The sequence below is a fragment of the Perca fluviatilis genome, chromosome 2, assembly GCF_010015445.1.
Source record: "Perca fluviatilis chromosome 2, GENO_Pfluv_1.0, whole genome shotgun sequence".
Taxonomy (NCBI): domain Eukaryota; kingdom Metazoa; phylum Chordata; class Actinopteri; order Perciformes; family Percidae; genus Perca; species Perca fluviatilis.
In genome coordinates, this window is record NC_053113.1 from 41,929,135 (window position 1) to 41,947,867 (window position 18,733).

The 18,733-nt window shown below is 41.7% G+C and overlaps 1 protein-coding gene across 1 annotated transcript in view; it reads right to left on the reverse strand.

Moving 5' to 3' along the window:
* Window positions 1–18,733, reverse strand: part of LOC120547924 (rho GTPase-activating protein 42) — a 109,364-nt gene that overhangs the window by 42,151 nt on the left and 48,480 nt on the right. The gene's annotated exons all lie outside the window — the stretch shown is intronic.

An 18,733-nucleotide genomic window follows, 5' to 3' on the forward strand; every position in this document is an offset into this window, starting at 1 on the left:
CTTTAATCTAGTAGTCATTCAGATGTATTACAATGGTCTGGCTTTGCCCAATGTGCCAGAAAGTGTATGACAAACAGGAAATTATAGCACAGAGAATTAGAATTAACACACATTGAGTCCAAACACATGTGGAGGATAGAGCAATCACATTCATTAATATACTTTAAGCCTGTGACAATGAACAGTGTGCTCCTGCAAGGTACCCAAAGTGAGTACAGCAGCGATAAGAGATGGAGCACTCAACAATGGCTCCGCTAGATACAAGAAAATGGAACCTTTTTATGTGAGCTGTGAAGCACCAGCATTGTCAAACCTGGCTGAAATATGACGCAGCACAGCAGATGAGGGAGCTTTACAACTGCAGCCTGCCATGCATTTTAATGTTTGATGTATATCTCCAGATATTGGTGACCTCTCCTGCGCCACGACTGGAGTAAAAAAGGTCTCTCCTGGAGCCTCTGCCTTCTCATTCCAGACAGAAACAGATTAGGTGAGATGTATTGTGCCAATTACAGTCAACGCCCAATCCCTGCGACTGAGAGTTTCAAGGAAGGAGCCATTAAGGTGCTTCTGAATTTCCCCGAAGATGGGCTTTCATCCACTGAGATCAGATGACATCAGGCTGGTGGTGCTGCTCTACGGTACGCGCAGTCACAAATGGCATGGCTCTCAGGTTGATTTAAGGTGGTTATTCTGTGAGGTGAGTGGATGAGATAAACTAAGGGTTGAGCTCTATAATACTTCCATGATACCGGCACTAATTTAGAGGTGTCGGCTCAGATGCACTCGGCGGCAACAGTCCTCTGAACACACAGCGTGTCGGGAAAGGGTTTATGTTTTGAACCATTAATCACACAGCGCATTTCCATTGTCCCAAAATAACCTGTCAGCTCAATCACCCAACCACAACCAGTGACACCAAGGAAGCAACCGGCAAAAGAGGAAATCGACGACATTAAGAGGTCGCTTGACCTTCTCTCTGAAGAGATTAACGCTGTCAGGCTGCAGCAAAAATCCATGTTAGAACTGGTTGCAGAAGTAAAGGCTACAAGAGACTCACCTTCCTAGAGAACCGAGTGGCTGATCTAGAGCAGTACACGAGAATGAATGATGTTATTGTATCGGGGCTCAAAATAAAACCTTGGTCGTATGCATGGGCAGTGACAGTGACCACTGACCATGATCGGTAGCCCGATGAGTCGGTTTCTTACTCCGTGGAGCAACAAGTGCCAGCCTTTCTACAGTCCAAGGGCATCGAATTGGACTGTAACACCATTGAGGCTTGTCACCCTCTGCCTCTGAGAAATAACAGCGACAAACCAGCCATAATAATGAGGTTTGTTAAAGGAATACGCCACAGTTTGTTGAACCTCTATATTTATATAGGTGGGGAAACGCATTTTTGTCTCAGTGCATGCATTGTCTTAGTCTGGCAACTAGCTAGCTCAGCTTAGCGTAGTGAATGGAATCCTATGTTGCCAGTTAGCATGTCATGAGTAAAAGTGACCCAACAACAACAAAAACAAAACCTAATTACTTCTTGTGGCCTCCGTTTGGGTGGAAGTAGGCTACAGCCGAAGCACTGCTACTTGGGTGTAATAATGTACATTTTTATTACACCGGGATATTTGTGGACCTTCAAATATATACGTTTCACACTCGACTGTACTCCGTCCGATTGAGGTGGTTACACTATATTACAATTTCACATATTTGCAGTCCTGCTGTCTACATTATCCCTACATTTACTCTATAGTGAGCAGAAAACAGACATCGTGAATCATCATTTGCACTGACGGATGCAATGTTGCATAATGTTTATTTCCACATTCAGAAAAGGCAAAGTATTGAATTTATTACGAAAGAAAGTAGTGTACATGCAACGGCCAATATGGTTTTGCTCCAATTTGGTCGTTTTGCTTGCGCTACACACTGCATGCATTTTACAATTAGAATTTGCACACAATAAAACAAATCATCAAAAAACAAAAGTTAAAGTGATGGTTCGGAGTAATTCACCCTAGGGTCCTTTGCACCATGACCTTGAGCCAAACACCCCCCCAGAAGCTTTTTTCACCTGGGTCTAACATTGGGCGAGTTAGCGTAGAGTAGCGTTAGCCGCTGAATAGCTTAGCGCAGGAGCTAATGGACCCATGTTTGTATCTCGTAAATGACCCCACTAATAATGCCCGAAATGATACCAAAGGTCTACACTAGTACAAATAGGTTATGCACTCATAAAACGATGGATTGGAAAGTTTGTAAGTACACCAGAAGTTTATGAACACTTGCCTGCTCTCTTCTGCTCTCTGTTGCTGCTGCTGCTACCTGCAGTTAGACGAGTGCTTAGGGCTGTCTACAAATTACAACACCGAAAAGAGATACAACAAAAATATGTATTAATTTAATGATTAAATAAGGTAATGTCTCCAAACTTACCTCAATTATTACTTGTCTCCTGCTAGTTATATTACAGCACTTACTTTAAAAAATAAGTTAAATTAAAAATATTTTTGTTGCATCTCTTTTTCGATTGTTGCATGCCCTAATTTCTCCCTAAGCACTTAACAACAACAACAACGCAAGAGCAGAAGCCAGCAGGCAAGTGTTATTTACATAAACTTCTGGTGCTAACTTACAAACCCAACCATCGCTTTTTAGGGTGCATAACCTATATATACTAGTGTAGACCTTTGGTATCATTTCGAGCATTATTAGTGGGGTCATTTAAGAGAACAAACGCGGGCCCCCCCATTAGCCCCGCTAAGCTATTCAGCGCAACCTACCTCTACGCTAACTACCAATGTTAAAGGACAAGAAAAAAAGTGAAAAACTTCAGGTGGGGGGTTAAGGCTCCGAGGTATGATGTAAAGGACCCTAGGGTAAATTACTCCGAACCATCACTTTAAGTGACTAAAGTAAAACCGTGCTGAAGTGATTTAATTGTCATTCATTCATTAGAACTACCAAATACTTGTAACATGTTGCATGCATGTTTCATATCACTGTATATGTATTATTGGTGTTATTGATTGTTGGTCACACTTTATATTTTTTAATTTGGGCAACTTTGACATTATAGGCTTAATAATCATTGGACTAATGGAAAAATAAATCACTAATGAACTGTTAGTTACAGGTCTACAGTAGAAAGTGTTAATTACATCTGAAATCTGCAGACTGTGTGCCTTCGATGACATATTGGTTGAAACTCTGTACTCCCACTACATAATTACAATTTTAAATAAGGTCAACACCTTCATCATGTGCGTGCTGCAAGATGACACTAAAAACACAAAAGAGGGTGTTACTGTACATGTAAAGAAAGACGTTTTTAAAGAGGCTGAAGAAAAATGTTGGGAAGCTACCAAGTATACCAATGAATGCATCTTTAATCTTTATTTACAATCAGTTTCTTGTTATAAACTTGGATGGTTGCAGAAAAAACTTACATACAACATACAAACCTAACCCTAGGCTATATCGATAAAGTTATATTTTCGGGACTGTTCAGGTGCTGCCGGAAATTCCGCCGGATGTCCGTCATTTCGGCCGGATGTCCGTTACCTTCCTCTCTTTTTGTGTTGCCGTTCTAAACTCCGGTGGATTCATAAGGACTATGGTTGGCTGCTCCTCCGATCTCTGCAGGCTAAATCCAGACAGCTAGCTAGACAATCTGTCCAATCTGAGTTTTCTGTTTCACAACTAAAAAAACTTTTGAACGAACACATTCCACCAAAACAAGTTCCTTCCCGAGGCTATTTAGCAGAGGCACCGTGGCTCCATCCGGCACTTAGCACCGCCCAAGATGATTGCGATTGTTCTAAAGAAATGCCAATAAACCAATGTTTTTCTCCCATCCCAGAATGTTATGTGGACTCGCCAGACCCTCCTCCGCACCTCTGTGGAGAAAGTTCTGGCAATGCGAGACTACCCTAACCCTAACTCAAAACCTATATTATAGGCCGCCACTAGATCGGGTTTCAAAACATTGAAAAAGCATAATATAAGAAAAACCATGACAATTTGGTTACAAGTGTGACGACCCCAGCCTCCCAGCCTCTAGGTGTCTCCGTGCTTGTCTGTTGGTGTCATTAGGCTGTTATCTGCGCCTCGCCTGTAAGCTGGATGGGAGCAGGCGGCAGCAGCAGGGGGCGGTGACAAGAAGCTACGGTCAAGTTGGACATTTTAGAACCGTTTCCAGCAGCCTTCAGTCTCCACAGGAAGTCACTCACATCCTGTTAGGTCTGATTCAGATTCATTCAAACGTTATCAGACCAGCTTGTACACAGCCTCCAGTTGTTTTTATTCTGACAGAGTAGCTGTTAAAATGCTCTACAGGCGATCTGTTGCTGATGTTAATACACAACAGACTGTAGATGAACCGTAATCTGAACATATTCAGTCTCTTTGACTACCAAACGTCACCATCAGCCACACAACATGTGTTCTATTAACAGAATAAGCCTTTAAATCAAACAAATATCAATCAAAATCAAAATTGATATAGACCTTAGTGGTCCTCTAATACTGTATCTGAAGTCTCTTTCCTGAAATTCAGCCTTGGTGCAGAATTACAGCCACAGCAGAGAAAGGGGTGGTAACCTTGCTCCTTATGACCTCATAAGGAGAAGATTCTAGATCGGCCCATCTGAGCTTTCATTTTCTCAAAGGCAGAGCAGGATACCCAGGGCTCGGTTTACACCTATCACCATTTATAGCCAGTGGGGGGACCATAGGCAGGCTGGCGGAACGCATATTAATGTTAAAAAAACTCAAAGTGAAATTTTCATGCCATGGTACCTTTAAAGAAGGAAAAGAAAATCGCAATACTCAATACTATCGATTCGCAATTAATGAAAATCGCAATACTCTCACACATAGTCAAAATAAGGGAGTCATATATGTAAAAACAAACAAAACTAATATATCTAAATAAGCCACTGAGGGGTGGGGAACGGGTGAACTTGGTTCTGATGCATTTTCTGGGCTAAAAATAAATCCATGTCCAGTGCGTTGTATAACTTTGGATTCGGCGATCCATTTATTCACAGTTCGGTATACACATGCTCACTGTGATGTCCCACTACAAGTCTGAGAAAGTTCTCGCAGTAACCAGTTTATGAAAGTTTATTATTATTATTAGATGTAGGCAATGTCTCACAGAAAATAAAATGTACGTACGACGCGTACAGGATTAGGGCTGCCGGCGCTACTGTGAACCTTAACAGTCTGATGATGAACAGTCGGAATGGTGATGCGTGGCATTAAATGTTCCTGCCGCAAGGAATTGTGGATCGCCATTATCTCCTTCCCTTTCGTAAAGGATGGTCCATACTATGGCATACTATGCTAAAGGAGATAAGAAAGGAAGCATTCAAGCACCTTTCCTTATCACTCAGACAATTTGACCGGCTCTTATAGTGCATTCCATTTACTTCGGAACTCGGAAGCCGGAGCTGGGAATGACGTCAGACCCGACTTGAATGCGTTCCATTATTTTTCATTGTGGGGTTTGCTGTAGCCAGGTTAGCCATTGTTAGCAATATCAGTTGATAACAATGCGTTACACGTTTTTTTGTGCATATGAACAGTGTAGCAACATGTCCACGGATAGAAGTTGGACAGGACTGTGTGTACGACTGATTTATTGAGACACAAATCAGTCCCTCCAGGATTTTGCAGCCGTTTTTTTTTTAGATTGTTGCGGCCCAAAATGTCTGATTTTGCGGGAGCTTTTGTAAAAAATTGCATATCAGAAACAAGGAAATGAATTTGGCGACGTGCGTGCGTTACGTCAACCCGTTCTCACTCCCGCTTGGTCAGTGGCTCTCAGTCACATACTGACGCAAAGTCTGGCACGTGGGACTGCTGTGATTGGTTAAGTTGTTGGAAACTCCGGTTATTGGTCAAATTTGCGGTTAAGTTGCGGGTTGCACCAAATTCACGGTGATTGGTTGAATTCCCGTGAATTGTAGCGATCACAACATCGCAAATTCCTGGAGAGACTGAGTAAATGAACTGTATGTTACTACAGCTTTCACTGCTGTTGACGCACCAGGCAGCCATTTGGGATTTTGAGCTCGGGGTACTCGGAGGTTGTCCGACTTTCCAACTCGGAAATCCGTTTTCAGGGAGGCGTGTTTCCGACTTTGACCTTGGAAATTCCAACCTCTGAGTACAAATGGAACGCACTACAGTATATCATGACTACTTCCAGGACGGTTCACTCCGTTAGGAACCTTCCTAAGCAAAAAGGACTATTCGACCGCAGCCGTATCGTTTCCAGCATTCAGCAGTTCTGTCGGTTAAGTTATGCTGTGTTGATATTTATTGTCAGTTGTTTTAAATAAAAACGGCTTTCTTTGGCGGCCTACTCTCTCCGTCTCTCTTTTATTGTCACGTTCTTTGAGCTGGGCTGTGACACAAGTGATACTCTATTAGGAAAGTAAAGGACAATTGATGGTCATCAAATCTAGCTGCGATAATCCCCCAGTCATATCCAAGTCATCATGTTATCTACTTTGTCAACAGCGAGAATTATAGTACTCTGCCAGTGTGATAATGTAATTTCCTCCGTCTTATCTCCCACGCTTTCTGTCTAATTGAGTATTACCGTGCTTTAAATGTAGATTTCTAACGACATACTGTGTTTTTTGTTCTTCATTTTCAGTGCAATGGAGAGGACAATTGAATATACAGCAGATAGTTTAATTATTTCAGAATGTTACCGGTAGCTGAAACCTCCAACATTTGGATGTTTTAGGACCACGGTCAGGCTTAAATCTACACTTTAACATGGAATGAGAACAAATCTGTTATTAATTGTTCATTTGAAAAGAGTACTGGTCATTTTATTTAATTTTATTAAATGGTACTTAACATTTAATTCAAATCAGTGCAGAATATCATGTTAATAATGTTGAAGATTTCAGATAACTTTTGATTATTAATGTCCAATACGCTGATTCAGATATTTAGATTTAAAAGAAGCCAACTTATTTAAGACTCAATGGATTACTTTCAAACTGGCATTGTGCCGAATGCCCTCAGCCTTTCTAAAGAGGATTAAATCCATATGAGCAAGCAAAGTGTGATGCTTGAAAGGATGCAATAGCGCTAAGCAATGTCATTACCAGATAGTGGAGGAATGTCAATGCGCTATATTTCCCTTGCTCTTGCTTTTAGCAGTCTAAATATCAAGTGGATCAAAAGTGTTGCTCCAAGGTTAATTTGCAGAGACAGACGAGAATGCCACCAAGGCCGGACCAATTGAATAGTGAAAGGTTTACAAATTAAAATTTGACCGATGATATCTTCAGAATTTGTTTTTAATGTGAATATCTACGCACATCTGGTCTTCTCTGCCTCATTCATCCATCTACCTATAAAAATGCCCCGATGGATATTACACCTTTTTTTTCCCCCACAGCTTTCCCAACACATTCAGTATATTCTACTTCACAGTCCGTATGCATAAGCATAACTCGCAGAGAAGCGGACAAATGACCATCGGCCAGGTACAGCACTCAGCGGTCATACTTTATTGGATCACAAAACACCGCTAGAACACATTTTTGGAAAGAACAATGTTGTTTGTTCTGCAAATGTTGACATTATAGAGTATCAAAGATTCTCTTTCACTAAAGATTACATCACACGCTGCACCAATGGTATGCAACGGTCCACACTTCCTGTCTCCTAAATGGGCGTGTCCTCATTTGAAAGTGTAGTGAACGTGGTGTGGACGGACGGAAAGTTATATTTGTATGATTTATTAATTTTCCTTTTGCTAACATTAGATATTTACACAGCTAAAAGACATTTAGCATTACTAAAATTAGTTTTGTTACCACGTTACCGAATGTTAGTTGACGTTGGATTCTCTGTGTTGCCAGAACTTGCGAAAGTTTGTTCCCGAGACAGAAACAGGTCTTCAAAAAAAGTTAACTTTCTCCTGATGTGTCCGTCTGAAAAATGCAATTATAGTGTCAGAATGTTCTGGAGATACAGTATGTGGCATGTGAAGAATGGGTCCAAAATTTACTTTGGTGACTATGGAGCGAAAGAATCACTCATAACCAGTGTTCACGTTCACTTCTCCCGTTAGAATCAATACACTCAGGACTAGAGATGCACCGATTACAACTTTCTAGGCCAATTCCGAATTCCGATTTTCATTGAGTTAGGCCAGCCGATACCGATTTTTGCCGATTCCAATTTCATATTTACAGCACACACAAATATTTATTTTCTATCTTTTCTTTAATAGAACATAGAACATTTTTTGAACAGATAATGGATCACTATAAAATAGAACTATATAAATTACTCCTGGTGTGGGAAATACACACACATCTAAAGTACAATGTTAGAACCATTTCCTTCTTTTCACATCCAATATCCAACTAAAAAAATGTGATTTGGGTTTTTGGTGTCGTCCCTCCACGCCCTACTTTTTCCTCGCAGGTGTTGCATATTGCAAACTTGTTATCTTCTGCACACATGCTGAAGAATTTCCAAACAGCTGGTATGTTGCAGGTTAATTCACGAGGTTGCCTACATGTGCGAGAATAGCGCCGACACGCGCTTCACACCGCGAGCGGGTACGCGCAACCAACCCGGTCTCACGGCAGTTCGTGTAAATGTCCACGTTATTCTTAATCTATTGATACGTGTTAACGGAGACGTTTTTCTCGTTTTTTACGTGTAAATGTCACGTTATTTTCTCGGGGAAGAGGTCGCTCCATAAGCCGGGAGGCGCCCGCGAGGCGGCCCACTGGGGACCTGCTGGATGAGGCGGCCGGGAGGCGGCCGAAAAGGACGCTCCATAAGCCGCGAGACGGCCCGCGAGGCGGCCCGCTGGGGACGCCCGCTGGGGACGCCCCACAATAACGGGATTGCGGAGGTTGGGTTTAGGAAAAAACTTACGGGGAAAGGGCGCCTTAAACGCCGGGAGACGCGCCACAGTAACACACGGGACAAAACGCCACACGCAGGGACGCCATCCCCGGGAAACAAAGCGCCGCACGCGGGACGCGATCCCCGCTCGCCCGGGTGAAAGTCCTGTGTTGTTTGACCCATCTTTTTATATCATTCCCTACCATTTCGTGCTGTGGCCACAAAATATGCTTCCCATTGAAATACATTACTTCACATTTTCGTGTTGTCCACCACGTAAAAACCGACAAAAACGTCTCCGTGAACACGTATCAATAGATTCAAATAACGTCACATTTACACGAACTTCCATGAGACCGGGCTGGCGCAACACACAGCGGAAAAGTTGAGAGAAAGGAAAAAGAGACTGTGCTGTCGCGTCTGTGTGCGTCCTTGACAACTGTAACTCGTATAACTTATGTTGTCAGTTAATTGTAGCGTTGACCGGCATGAAATCGGCATATGTCAGACTGACCTGCCGGTCGCCGGTCATGGCCAAGAACGTGAAAACCGGCCAATTCCGGTCACCGGCCGTTCTATCGGTGCATCTCTTCTCAGGACCTGCCGCTGATCTCCTAAAGAGGCATGGCAGTGGTGAAACCCACGTGACACAGATACAGGAAACTACTCTGAGTTGGGGCGTCTCGGTTCTAAACCGTCTCTGACAGTAGATTGTGTTTCGGATCGACTGGAATGGCTTTCAGTGCATACACTGTAGGTTGCATATTTCAGATTCTTTCCTAGGGATCTGTTTGTGTAATTCTATTTGTAAATGCCTATAGGTTGTAATCATCGTAGCATTTAACTGTGAATTGCTCGGTCTCTGGGTACAGTATGCAAGTCTATAAGGGGGTAGTAAATAACTTTTATAGCCGTTTTGCCCGGTCCGTTTTGACAGTGAAAAGCCATCTTAATGCACCTAAAGCCATGCTTCTCAACTGCAAATCAACCGAATCTCTTTGTATATGCGCGCACACGCAGACACACAAGCACCTATCATTGCTGGGTGAAGAGGCGTCATAAAAGCTTTCCTGGTCACCATGCTGCATTCAAGTGAAAAAGCACTTTTTTTTTATTGTTCTTCAGCAATTTCCCTCCAACATACAATATCCAAGAAAACATGGATCTAGGTGGAGAGCTCTGGAAATGGGCAACTGGGCTTTGACAAGTAGGTGTTTTTTCAAATCCGTGTTTTCCAGTTCAAATCTGCCAACAATGACAATTTAGTATCAGCCAGGTCAAAAAGAAGAGAAAATGTTAGAAATCGCCCGATTACGGGGCGCCCTTATTATGGTAGCTCCCCTGGTTGGGTGTGCGCTCCATGCACAGAGGCTCAGTCCTTATCGCAGCGACCCGGGTTCCATCCCAACCTGTGGCCCTTTGCTGCATGTCATTCTGCCTCTTTCTCTCCAATTTCCTTTTTTTCTGCTGTCAATTAAAGGCCTAAAATGGCCAAAAAAAATAATCGTCTAATTTTGATTTCAACACATTCCTTTATTTTCTGTGTAGCCAACTTAGCATAACCATGTTTATGATACATTATTGGAAACAACCATATCATCCAGCAGACTTTTGGCCACTCTTGATTTGTTTCAGTGTCTGTTGGGTTGTACAAGTAGACGGAGTGAATGAAATGATGAAGAGTCGAGAATCTAGAATAGCATAGAGAAAGTATGGTCAGTTTACTTTAAGGGTCAAAGCACCTTGTAATTCTGTCCAACTGTTCATTATTAATCAAGAATATTGAGAGACCATGAAGATGTCTCCAGGTGTTAAATATGTATTTATTGTTTTAATTATGCATACTTAAAGGTGCCGCAGGTAGGATTGTGAAGATCCTGGACTTAGCCAAAGAATTTGAACATCGACAACTTCTCAGTCCCTCCCCGCCCTTTCTGCTAAAAAGCCCAAACGGTCTCCTAAGCCCCTCCCCCCACAAGGGAGAATTAATGCGTGTGCATGAGCAGTGATTGACACGCAGTTTGACACCCCCCCTGGCCCTGATTGGTGCATCTGAACAGGGAGCGGCACTACAGGCTGTAGGTGGTGCCTACCTTTTAAATGACCTGCTTCATGTAGTTCTACTGGAACATAGGGTCAGTTTCAGCAAATATGACAGAAAGTTAGTTTCATAAGGCTTACCTACTGCATCTTTAAAATGGCCTTCGTTCTTGGAAGTGATTACATTCTCCCGTTAGGTCCTCACCTAAGTTTAGCTATCGCGTGTGAATGATCGACTAAAGCCAGCCACTCGAATGCAGCTGATATGAATGTACAATTGTGTCAATTTATGAAGAGTAAGATCCATCAGTGAGTACGAGTGTAGCTGGTAGAGCGTCTGAGTTGAATAACTCGGTGGGTTTTTATTTTTTTCTTTACATGGAAAAACCCTGTATAAGTGCCGGACATGTGCACTTTCTTTGTGTATTTGTGATAACCAGCAGCATCAAATAAAAACATCCACATCCCTCGCACCAATAATCACAATGACAGCAGCAGCAACCAAAAGGAATTAGCCTAAGTCATTAAAGCAGGCGTGAGCAAAGCCCCCACAACCTAATTAATCTGTTAAATGCATAATAAACATTATTGCCCTCATCATCATGACGCAATGAAACGTGCCATTTCTTGCTGACGGTGTGATATGACCTTTATCAAAAGAGGGAGTGCTCTAGCTGTGTGTTCAGTCACTTCTGCCTGCAGATTGTTTTTTAAGGGGGGAGGTGTGTGTGTGTGTGTGTGTGTGTGTGTGTGTGTGTGTGTGTGTGTGTGTGTGTGTGTGTGTGTGAGAGACTGCGTGCGTGTGCACGCGTGTTGCAGGGGGGGGTTAACAATCTCATCGCAGAGCTCAATCTTTATCTGGTGCAGCGCTGGCACCTGCAGCAGGCTGAGAAGTCATCTTCCCCTAACTTTTTCTTTTTACGAGCTACGAAATAAAAAACAAAGCTTCTGCAGAACAGTGTGAGAGTAAATGTGACACATTTGCCCTACACATTTCATCGGAGCGCGCGTCGTTAAGCAAGGATGTGAAGCAGCCGCTGAAACAGCGACAGTAGCTGCTTTGTGGGTCCCAGGAGGATATTCTGTTGTTTGTTTTAAGTACAGTTTGGTTGCCTCTGATATATTGTAATGCTTTGCGATACCAGAGTTTGGTATCTGCTGCTGTGGCTGTCTATACACATAATGTGTGTGTGTGTGTGTGTGTGTGTGTGTGTGTGTGTGTGTGTGTGTGTGTGTGTGTGTGTGTGTGTGTGTGTGTGTGTGTGTGTGTGTGTGTGTGTGTGTGTGTATCCTTGTGTATTAAACTGCTTTCTCCAAATGAAGGGCTGGGGTACTTAAAGAACATATCGCTATTTTTACAGTGAAATCCTGCGTTTTCTTTTTTTATTTTTGATGATGGGGTGACCATGTTAACACTTATATGTAGCAGTTATAAAACCATTTTTTTGCGAAGCTTAACTAGGGCTGCAACTAACGATTATTTTAACTGTCGATTAATGTGTGGATTGCTTTCGCGAATTATCGATTCGTTTTTAGCTCTATAAAATGTCAGAAAATGGTGGAAAATGTGGATCAGTGGTTCCCAAAGCCCAAGACGATGTCCTCAAATGTCTTGTTTTGTCCACAACTCAAAAATATTCCGTTTACTGTTACAGGGGAGAGAAGAAACTAGAAAATATTCACATTTAACAAGCTGGAATCAGAGAATCTAATTGATTGATTGATTAATCTTTGCAGCTCCAATCTGGATTGCACTGTGTGTAATCCTGTGTACTAGGGACAGACAGACTATCGACCCTGGCTGATTATCGGGCCGCTTTTTGGCAGTTTGTAGATTATCTGTATCTATGTTTTATTTGCCTGATAACTGATAAAGTTAATTAATTAAAGAGTGGTCTACTTTGGCTCGGCTACAGCTCTGTCTGTCCTTCTGCTTCGGTTTCCCTCACCTCTGAGTCTGACTTAATGTCCCGCCCACAACACTGAGTATCTGTTAATGGGTATTATGTTCAAAGTTTCTCATTTATTAGATAATTGCTTAAAGTGCTCATATTATGCTCATTTTCAGGTTCATAATTGTATTTAGAGGTTGCACCAGAACAGGTTTATGTGGTTTAATTTTCAGAAAACACCATCTATTTGTTGTACTGCACATTGCTGCAGCTCCTCTTTTCACCCTGTGTGTTGAGCTCTCTGTTTTAGCTACAGAGTGAGACATCTCACTTCTGTTCCATCTTTGTTGGAAGTCGCACATGGGCAGTAAGTAATACTAGCCAGTCAGTTGCAGAGCACGAGGGCGGGCCACGCTAGCAGCTAGGCGAGCATTATAACGTGTGTTACAAAGTGACCACGTTTGTCTCTGAAGTAAAGGCTGGACTACAATAGAGCTGTTTGGAGCAGTTGGTGAACAGTGTTTTCTGTTGGAGATGGTAAGACCCTTTGGGGTGGACTTTGGGCTTTTTCACTTTGTAAACCTATAACATGCACAAAAAAAGATATATAACACAATAAAGGAAACGGGGAAAAGTCAAAAAGCATAATATGAGCACTTAAAAGCCTTTAAACAAAGTTTTGTGTTGGAATTTGTAACATTCCAAAATCTTAATTTTGACTTAAGGATTTTCATTTTCACTGTAAATGCATATCGGTCCCACATATCGGTTATAGGTCTCATTAACTACTAATAATCAGTTTCAGCCTTGAAAAATCTGTATCGGTCAACCCCTACTGTGTATATGTATTTCAAAATCATACATTTTAGTTGTCCAATAGTGAAACTTTTATTATTCTGAACAGATAAACATCCCACTAAATGCAAACTCAGCAGGGAGGAATGACAGCGACCTAAAAATATTATTTACCCATGATACCTGTGTGTCACAGCAGGACACTTTGCTGTCAGTCCGGTGTGTGAGTGGACCACATTATGTGGAGAAGGACGCTGAAAAAGCACAGCTGTCCCCCACACTGCAGTCCCTAATGCAGCGAAGCTAAACATTTACAACACCAACCCAACTGTCGCCATAAAAAATTCAATTGGATCCTAAAAAATGTAGCTAGCTGTCAGTGAGTTAGTAAAGCTGGCAGGCGGAGTTCACTGAGAGCCCTGATTGAGCGAGATCATTTGTCAGCCGAGGTAACACAGATATTTAAGCACCATATTTCATGTATTAATTAATGTATGCACGGTGAACCTTCAGGTTGATGTATCATAAAATAAAAACTCTCGCCTAGCAGAGGTATTTCAGCACGCCTGGCTCTGTGGGATCCAGTCCCTCCTTTGCAGAGACAAGCGGCAAGAAAATACATGATGTCAGCAATCTGCTCTTCTAGTGACTGTCTAAATGCCTTCTTTGCTCTCCATGCTTTCCAGGAAACAGCTTAGATCAGAAGAGAAAACGCTCTCCATCAGAGAAATGTATGACCTTGTTATAGTGAAGTGAAGCAGGAAACATAGCCTAAAGACACCGAGAGCAGTGACAAGCCAAGGAAATCGCTGCGGTGCAGTGCATGAGCGGCCTTTAAAAACAGTGACATTCGATAGCTCTTTATCAGGTTTGTTCTGATGCTTTGTCTCAGCCAACGTGTGATCTGGAGAGAGACCAGAGGCCTGTACTATAAGACTGTAAGATCTACATGCCCTGGATTTATTTCTGTTACCCAGCTTCACCTAACCTAACAACCGCGGTCCCCGCATAAGCTGTGTCACAACGCTGGTTATCAACCAGGGTTTCCCAATCCAGCGACGAGCACATTCACATAAAAGGGGCGGTGTTTGCTCCATTTGACCAATCACAGACATGGACAAGTCTACCAGAGCCGCATATTTTACACAGGAAGAGCAAACGATAATCCTACAGAAATATGAAGAACGCAGACACGTGATACAGGCAAAACGCAATACAGTCGCTGCTTCCTAACCCATTAAGGAAAGCTGAAAAGAAATTGCAGTTGTGTAAATTAAATGTGTAAATTACAAGGCTCATCAATATCACTGCCCCATCAGTCAGGCAAAAGATCTGACCATAATTACACTTGTGCATTCCATAAGCAATCGTGGGAGCAAATACAAAATGAACACATGACACTGCCATGACACAGTCATGACACATGAACCCTAACCAAAAGCGAATGGCACTTACTAAAAGCGTTATGTCATAAACATTTATGACTGTTTATAATGTTTATGACACGTTGATGACAGTGTCATGTCACTCTTATGCAGATACCTTCAAGTAAAGGGTAACCAAAATAAATATAAAAGCATAATTCAAACCGATGTGTGATATGGCTCAAGAAGCTGACAAAGAGATGTAATTCCCTCTGCTGAAAATCTATATCTTTCATAAATATACCCATCAGGGAATGTTAACGGGTTTTGTCTCTAAATGTTTTAACTTTTCTGAGCGCACCTCTCTCTCGCCGCGCACCGAGCGCCGCCTGATCTTCTATAAGAACGGTGACGCTGTTGTCTATCGAGTATTGATTGGTCAGTGGGCTGTGCTTTTACACCGGTTGATCTCTGATCTCCAACATAACCTGCTCCCGAGAAGATTACCCACAGCCTAAATTAGCATCACGAACCCAAAAGGTCATTTGTTGGATCTCATTACATTACAGTTCTATTTGTAAAACAGCATTTATTTAGGTATTGTAAGACTTCATTTCAGTTTAAATCTTACATGTTAAAAGTTCACCCACGGACACATCTTGATCCCGTTCATTTGAAAAAACTTAACTGGTTGACGGTGGAAAAGAACATCAATTATATAAAGATTTTGCTTACAGTACTTACAAAATTGTGAAAAACATGGTAGCCTACCAAAGTACTTACCCTTGTGTTGCACTCGAGTCAAATTTGACCCGTTTTCAAAGTTTTTAATATCAGAAATATGGGTTTCTTACAACCAAATTGCTCAAAATTAACATGGATGAATGAATGTATGGAAGCCATACAACATTTTAATAACATTTTGGGTGTTTGATTACATTTTATAACATTTGAAAAAAAAAAAAAACGTTAAATGGTTTCAAAACAGTTTATCCTGAAACTAAACGTGGACATTCTGTGATGCACTCAACATCCTCTGGTCTTAACCATTAGTCCAAATAATTCATAATTTCAGCTTTTTTTAACTAAAAAAAGCGACAAAAAGGACAACAAGCTCATGGTCGACAGGAAGAAAACACAAGGGTTCATTAATTATTTGGTTCAACACTAAGAGAAAATCATACAAGAAGTAGCTTGACAGATTGGATTCCTTTTTGATTCAATAGTCTAATGGGTAACAACACATTTGTCTACAGTGCAGCAGTGCAGGGGAATAATCTGAAACAGTGTTTCACTGAGCACGTTTAAAGTGGTCTTAAAGAAATGGTTACATAGTAACCATGCAGGATTCTCAATTTCAATTCTAAATGTGTTTTACCTTTTATGACCGAGAAAGAAAGAAGCACGTTGGCATAGCTACCCCACTGCCTGCTGTCATATGTTGATTGCATTGTCTGCACTTATTGGGCTGTTTTATCTTGTGGAGTGATAGGTGTGTGTTACTTAGGCCGGATGCACACTGCCTGCGTGGCGTGAGCGTGTCAGCTGCGTGGCGTGAGCGTGTCAGCTGCGTGGCGTGAGCGTGTCAGCTGCGTGGCGTAGTGTCAGCGCGCATGCGGTATGGAGCGGTTGTGTGTGAGCGTGTCCATTTTTATTTCGGCTCCCATGTCAACAGGTTAGAGCTTGCGCACTGCCTGCGTGACACGCAAGTCTCAGGCGCGGCGAAAACGCGTGCATGCTAGAAATAGGACCAACGCCTATTTTTCACGCGATGTTTGAAAGTCTCGAGGTTTTGACATAAATGCAGATATAAATGTAGTTAAGAACATAAATAAAAATAATTATCGATTTTCAAATATTGCACCTGTCAATACAGAACGAAATATTCTGTAGCATATTTTGCCGTAAATACTGCTGACGTCTTTGTGCGAATTAAATCAGTATATATATTTATGGTTAACATGAAGTATACTAGTGAGTGCATTTTATCAATGGGAAACATACATGTGTACAGACAAGGCTAGCAGCAGCAGCAGCAGCGTCAGACACGTTTCTGGTGTGAAAAGACAGAAAGATCCACGCAGCCGCCACGCAACAGAAACTCTGCGCTCACGCCACACAGCCAGTGTGAAGCCGGCCTTAAGCTGGCTATATATACATATATATATATATATATATATATATATATATATATAATTCAATACTTTCTTTGGCAAAAAACGCCTCGTCATTCAATACCGAATTGAAATACCTAAAGAGTAAATCTCATCAGCGTCAGTGAGCCAATCAGCATGCAGCATGCTTCTACCAAGATCTAATAATGTCTGTGATTGGCTGTTTAACATTACACATCATAGAGACACGCAGGGAAAACTCTACGTTACACAGAGAGACCGAGCTCACGGAGTAGGAGCTGAATAATAAATACAGAAGATTTGTGCCATAATGTGTAATGTTGTAATTTCTTTTTGTTAAAATGGATCTATAAAATTGTTATTGAAAAATGTGTTGTTCAGAAACCGGTCTCGAAGATACGGTATTGGTACCTTTGGACTTTGTGTTTTTATTATGAAAAACATAATAATAATAATAATAATAATAATAATAATAATAATAATAATAATAATAATAATAATAATGTATACTTTATTAATCCCGCAAGTGGAAATTACAATGTTTTTGACTCGGTTGTTATTATACACATTACACACAGGCCTGAATTACACACACATGCTCAGTACCTACACATGCACTAATGGAGAGATGTCAGAGTGACAGAGCTGCCCATGGAAAGGTGCCCCGAGCAGTTGGGGGTTCGGTGCCTTGCTCAAGATCACCTTGGCAAGTGCCCAGGAGGTGAACTGGCACCTCTCCAGCTACCAGTCCACCACCATACTTTGGTCCGTATGGGGAGGACTTGAACCATTAACCCTCCGGTTCCCAACCCAACTCCATACTGACGGAGCGACTACCACAACATGTTTAATGTCGGCCTACATAATTACTCTGTGCAGTGTTTTATGTGGTTCTTTTTTTAAATCATCAAATAAAAGACAAAGAAAATCACGGGAGGATTTCCTCTCTCTGTTCTCTCTATTGTTTATACACAGTATACCAAATCAAATTCTGACTTTCAGTAGTATACCTGATAGAGGTGAATAATGATATAAACAGTGCTATCATGCTACCTAAAGTTAATATGAGCTGTGGGGGCGGATAGCACAAAGGTTGGATACTGTCTGTTCCAAATACTTTGAGACTTTCATTAAACCAGCCACCATGGATGTTGCTAAGAACAATGGCTGCCTTTATTTCACACTGTTGTTTCAGGGTCAACAGGACATTCCTCAGTTCACAGCTCAGCACACAAGTTACCCACAGAGCTGAGTTACTGTACTGTTAAATCCTGAGAACAGCAGCAGCACATGCCTTGCCCCAGACACACACACATTCTACCATTCTGCTTCCAGCTCTGTGGCATAGACACATTATGTATAATTAAACGTGTTTTAAAGGCTGTCAAAGAAAATGTAAACCAAAGGAAAACTCTCAACATGGGAAATAAACGCAACGCAGTGCAGCAAATCAGCACTTAAGGGACTGTGAGGGTTTTTTTTGTTGTTTATCTCATAGAAGAGCAGGAAAACCTGGACGGAATTACAACATGTATCTTGCACACGAGAAAAATGTAGATGCTACAGCTTGTTGAATACTGTCTAAGATTGGAGAGAACGCTCTAAA